The 6,401-nt window shown below is 47.6% G+C and overlaps 1 pseudogene; it reads left to right on the forward strand.

The window, feature by feature from the left end:
- Positions 1 to 3,814: 3,814 nt before the first annotated feature.
- On the forward strand, positions 3,815 to 5,864 carry LOC137777331 (beta-1,4 N-acetylgalactosaminyltransferase 2 pseudogene; annotated as a pseudogene).
- The last annotated feature ends 537 nt before the right edge of the window (positions 5,865 to 6,401 follow it).

Genomic DNA, 6,401 nt, shown 5'->3' on the forward strand with positions numbered 1-6,401 from the left:
TTTCCAAACCTACCACATCATGACAGCAGCTCCCCACTAGGTGAAAGTCATCCATTAAAGAAAATTCACATTAAGTAGGAAAAGATAGTCTACCTTACTCATCCTATGGGCCCTTATCATCATACAATGATGCAGTGAAAAGTGGGTCTCCTACTCACCTTATCCCCCATCTCCCAGTTTGTCTAAAGGAACCAGTTTCTTATGTGAACTTCTAGAAGGAGTCTGTGCATATCTAAGCACATATATTATTTTCTTTAAGGACATGGTAGCATTCTGTACAAAAATTTTGTATCTTTATTTCATATTACTTTCCTTGGAGGTCATTTCATATTAGGACATACAGAACTACCTAAATATATTTATAGCTCTATATTATTATATTGCATTGATGTACTTTGATTTATTTTATTAGTCCTCTATCGATGTACATTTCGGTTGGTTTCAATTTTTTGCATTTACAAAAACAATACTGCCATGAATATCACGTATCTCAAATCTGTAGGATAAATACCTAGAAGTGCATTTGCTGGGTCAAAGGTAATTGCCTTTCAAATTTTGATTCCTATTGCCTAACTGTCCTCCATGAAAGCTATGCCATCGCCCCAGCAATGTCTGAGGATGTTGATTCCCCACATTTGTACCAATACAACGTGGTGACAAATTTTTTGACTTTTGCCAGTTTGATAAGTACAGAGTGATATTTCATGGTAGTTGTAATTTGGATTTTTATATTGTGAGTGAGGTTTTGCATCTTTCACATATGTTTGTACGTGTATCTGAATTTCCTTTTCCATGCATGGTCTGTTCATATCTCCTCTCATTTTTCTTTTGTACTATTGCTCTTCTTCTACTGACTTATTTGAATTTATTGGAAGCGGGGGAGGATTTCCCTTCTCCATGCTTTATATTTCCAAGTGAAAGGACATCAGTAAATGTAAATCTTGTCCTCTTTCTGACCCCCACCCCCCTCACTCACTTCAGCTGTGGGGGAGAGAAGTAAATTATCTGATTGGTAATTTTGGGAGGAGGAAGTGAACAGGCCTTGCCTCTCTCTCCCTGCCCTTTGGAATCTGCCTGCCTGCAGAACACAGGTGCTCCTGGTGGCCCTTGGCTCTGCAGTCAACTTAGCAACAGAGGCCCTGCCCTTGCCAGGTGAGGCCTGCAAGTTTCCACAGTTGCCTGTGATCTGGGGGCAGATCTGCTTCATCCCAGGGTCTGGTATTAGGAGGCCCATTGTTTGCATACCTAAATTATGTTCTTCAAAACTCTGTGAGTAATAAAGCTGGTTTTGGGGTCCTCATTTACCTATTCCTGTGTCTATTACAAGTTGGTTTGGAATTTTGGTGGGAAAAGGGATACTAGTTATTAGATCTCTCAAACTCTAAAGGAGCTTTTTAAGTCTCAAGGAAATTAATCTTTTACCTGTGATATAAGTTCCAAATATTTTCTTCTAGGTTTTCATTTATCTTTGCTTTTGCTGTTTGGTGTTCGTCTTCTTAATATGGAAATCTAGTCAAAATTGTCGATCTCATATTTTATGGATATTGAGGTTTTGTGACATGCCTAAAAAGGCATTTCCCCCTGATGGATTATAAAATATATTTCCCTGAGTTTCCTTCATCTGCTTTTGTTTTTCACGTTTAATCCTTGTGAGGTCCTTCCTGGGGTGGCAGGCTACCGGGAGCCTGGACTGACTCTGAGAGAATGGGTCTTTGGGAGGTGGCAAAAGGAGGAGGCCCAAGGGGACACCCAGCTCCGTGTATGTGCTTGAGGTCAGCACTGTGTGGTGTGCGCAGTTATGGATCAGACAGAGGTCTCCAGAGCAGCCTGAGCACTTCAGCAGCCACGGCGGGAACGAGGAAGAGCCCCAGTAGCCTCCATCCGGGGCCCAGGAAGGGAAGGGGCTTTCTTAGCCCACCCCGCGAGTTGGGTGGCAGCAGGATTAGCGCCCAGGCCTCCTAACCACAAGCTAAGGCCTTGTTTTCTGGACTTGGCGGCCCAAGTCCAGCTTGATTTCAGTTGAACCAGAGAGCTCAGGGGACAGCGTGCCCAGGTCCGAGGCTGATGGGCCCACTTGTCTCCCGAGGTCTGCTGTACGGTCTGGACCTGGCCGAGCTCTGACTCCTGCTCCGGACGCCAGGTCTGCTGGGATGACTAGAAAACCAAGGCAGGGCTGCAACCATGGCCTCCAAGAGAAAAGTGGTGATTTGTTTCCTTTCCTTTGGGTAAAATCAACAACAGCCTGCAAACATGGGATCACTTAGAGACCAAAGTCTTCCTGCATCGGGTACTTGTTACTCTGTAAGTTCCTTTCACATGTGATAAAGGAACATGCCTTCGGGGGAGCAGGGCGGGCTGTGTGCTTCTCTCCTCTCAGACCCTCGTCACTCAACAACCTGAGGACCAGGCTTCTGAGCAGCTCAGTGTCGTCCCACCTGTCTACCAGCAGCCCCTCCCTCCTCCCACCAGCACATCCTTGAATGATGAAAAGATCTCTAATGTTTTGGTTTTCATAAGCATAGTTAAACACTGAGAAGTCCTTTGGTCCTTCTCGGATTCTTTTTAGATGAATTAGGGTGGGTCTGGATGAGTGTGAAGATGCTTTATTATAAGTGTTCATGTGCTGTGCGTATGTTTACATTTTATGTATTAAATCTTGTAATATATCTTCTCCCAGTGATAAGATCAATTCTATGTGTTCTTTGGTGTTGTTTCTTCTTAGCTTTCTTCCCTTCCCGCTCAGAGAGCCCTGAACAGCCTCCACTAGGGCTACCATATACAGTTGTGTAGGTTGTGCACTGCACAACTCCGAGGGGTGCCATTGATTTTACAGTCTGTAAGCTGAAAGACACCCCTGGACTTACGGACTATGGCAGCCCTTTCTCCATCCATTGTGCTCATAATTTACACAGGCAATTCTAATGCCTTTATATAATGAATGACTCATATGCTATATCCCAGAGCCACATGGAAATATTTCTTGGATTACCTGTTCTGGATTATCCATGCTTAATTCTTCCACTAATGTATGTGATCGAGAATTACTCCCACTCTTTTAGTTGAGCTGAATGAAGAGGATAAGGGGAAAATGTCAGATTAAACTGATCCACACTAAGGTGTGAGTGACTAATATGCCACCCAGGCCCTGGATGTATCTGGGAAGGCTATTTCATTTCAGAAAGGGATCTTATTCAGTAAAAGCAAGATTTAGTTTGTAAAAATCACAACTAGGTGGGCAGAGGAGGGAGGAACTTATGTCAGGGTGGGAACAGATTTGAGGGTAGGACCCTTTAAGGCTCTCACTCTCTTCTGTTGCTCTAGGACCAATCAACTCAGCAGCCTACAGGCTCGGGAGAGCCTTTCTGCAGAGGGCATTCTCAGTATTTCTTCTCTTTGGCAAATCCGCTAGTGTTGTCAGCTTCCTACCTCCTGCTACAGCAGCAGAATAGGCCTGAGAATTGTTCTTCATGACCTTGACTGCTGGGAGTTGCAGATACGACTTAAAGTCAGCCAATCAAATGCACCCATTCAGAGCCAGAGCAAGGGATGTCAAGGAGCAGGTGCATTTAGAATTCTCTCTGGCTGAGGGGGAAGTGCTTGGGGTTGAGGTTCAGTGCCCTGTGGCAGCAGAACTGAGATGCGAGCATCCAGCCGCATGGTGGCCTGGTCTGGCAGACCCTGACTGGCCATGCTCAGTTCCAGCCTGTTTCCTGATTCTGATTCTCCAGATTTCCTGTGGATTCTGTAGGCTATCTGACATCCATCCCCAAAATCCCATATCTGCTTACCAGAGTCAGGTTCTGTTGTATGCACCATGAATCCTGAGAGAAATCCCCTCTGCTCACAAAGTCCTGAGGTCTTTTTTTTTTTTAAATAAATCTATTTATTTATTTATTATTTTTGGCTGCATTGGGTCTTCGTTGCTGCGTGCGGGCTTTCTCTAGTTACGGCGAGCGGGCTCTGCTCTTCGTTGCAGTGCACGGGCTTATTGAGGTGGCTTCTCTTGTTGTGGAGCATGGGCTCTAGGTGCGTGGCCTTCAGTAGTTGCAGCACGCGGGCTCAATAGTTGTGGCTCGTGGGTTCTAGAGCGCAGGCTCAGTAATTGTGGCTCACAGGCTTAGTTGCTTCGCGGCATGTGGGATCTTCCCAGACCAGGGCTCGAACCCGTATCCCCTGAACTGGCAGGCGGATTCTTAACCACTGTGCCACCAGGGAAGTCCCAGTCCTGAGGTCTTATTGAAGTCAGAATGATTCTCTCTGGCGAGCAGTGATGTGCTGATGAACTATCTTTCTAGGAAAAAAAAAGTCCCCGATGTGTGGCATTTGGCATTTGCTGATTTCCATGGTATAAATATTCCCACCACAGTCAGTTTCATAATACCAACCTTTAAACACCTGACTAGCAAGGTTCCTGAATATTTAACAACAGGCTGTCAGGGGGCAGGACGAGCCAGCTTCAGCATAGCACGGCCATCAGAATGTGGTCTTTACCGCCAAAGTTTAGGGTTTGCCAGACTCTGAGTAGGTGGTATGTAAGAAGGGCAGTGGTGAGCAGTGGCCAGTCCCCAAACTGGGACAGAGAGCAGAGGCAAGGCCTGGGCTGCTGGCACTCCCTCAGGCCAGGAAGAGCCCCTTTCCTCTACGGGTAGGGGAAGAAACCTTTCTTTGCTTTTAACCTAAACCTTGACTGACTGCTAAACTGATTACTAGGGTGCCAACGGCTGGACAGTCGGCGGGGTGGCCGCCCAGCTCCACCAGCCCGGAATGTGCGAGGCGGCGGGTTTCGGGATGACTTCGTTCAGGTCTCCAGTTTGAAGGACCAGATGCTCCCTTCTATGAGGTCACCCTGACAGCTTCTCTGGGGACACTGAACACCCTTGCTGACATCCCAGACAGAGTGGTGCAGGGCGGAGGCCAGAAGCAGCTGACCACTTCGACCAGTAACTGGAAGCTTTTGAATTTCATACTCCAGCATGTGACATACACAAGCACAGAGTACCAGCGCTGCAGGGTGGATGTGATGAGTCTGGAGTCCAAGTCCTCAGTGGCCAAGTTTCCAGTGACCATCCGCCTTCCTGTTATGCCCAAGTTATATGACCCTGGACCAGAGAGGAAGCTCAGAGACCTGGTGAGCATTGCCACCAAAACTCTCCTCCGTTCCCACAAGCTCATGACCATGCTCCAGAGCATTCGTGAGCATTACCCAGACTTGGCCGTGATCGTGGCTGATGACAGCAAGGAGCCCCTGAAAATTAATAACAACCACGTGGAATATTACACCATGCCTTATGGGAAGGGTTGGTTTGCTGGTAGGAACCTGGCCATATCGTAGGTCACCACCAAATACGTTCTCTGGGTGGACGATGACTTTCTCTTCAACGACAAGACCAAGATTGAGGTGCTGGTGGATGTCCTAGAGAAGACGGAACTGGACATGGTAGGCGTTCAGTGTGCTTGGAAATGTGTTCCAGTTTAAGCTGTTCCTGGAGCACAGTGAGAATGGGGGCTGTCTCCACTGGCGGTCAGGATCTTTCCGGCCCCTGGACGGCTTCCCCAGCTGCATGGTGACCAGTGGTGCTGTCAGCTTCTTCCTGGCCCACACAGAACGGCTCCAAAGAGTTGGCTTTGACCCCCGCCTACAGCGAGTGGCTCACTCAGAGTTCTTTATTGATGGGCTCGGGAGCCTGCTTGTGGGGTCCCGCTCAAATGTGACTGTAGGTCACCAGCCCCATTCTCCAGTGGCGGACCCAGAGCTGACAGCCCTGGAGAAGAGCTACAACGCATACTGGACCAACACCAAAGCTCAGGTCTAGTTCAAGCTGGCTCTCCACTACTTCAAGAACCATCTCCAATGTGCCACATAAAGGTTGTCTGGGCATCGGAAAAGCGCTAGGCTGACTGGTTGCAGGTATCTAAAACAGAGGAACTGGTGGATGGCCTATCAAAATTTGAACTCCTGGGCTTCCCTGGTGGCGCAGTGGTTGAGAATCTGCCTGCAAATGCAGGGGACACGGGTTCGAGCCCTGGTTTGGGAAGATCCCACATGCCGCGGAGCAACTGGGCCCGTGAGCCACAATTACTGAGCCTGCGCGTCTGGAGACTGTGCTCCGCAACAAGAGAGGCCGCGATAGTGAGAGGCCCACGCACCGCGATGAAGAGTGACCCCCACTTGCCGCAACTAGAGAGAGCCCTCGCACAGAAACGAAGACCCAACACAGCCATAAATAAATAAATAAAATAAAATAAAATAAAATAAAATAAATAAAAACCCAAAGTTAAAAAAAAAAAAGTTTGAACTCCTGATAAGATGGACAGGGCAGATGGGTCTGGCTCAGGTATTGGAAATATCAATCAAAAGCTAAGGGTCATTAGAAATGGACCAATCACTGATCAGGGCAAAG

Source organism: Eschrichtius robustus, chromosome 15 (genome assembly GCF_028021215.1).
Source record: "Eschrichtius robustus isolate mEscRob2 chromosome 15, mEscRob2.pri, whole genome shotgun sequence".
NCBI classification, from domain to species: domain Eukaryota; kingdom Metazoa; phylum Chordata; class Mammalia; order Artiodactyla; family Eschrichtiidae; genus Eschrichtius; species Eschrichtius robustus.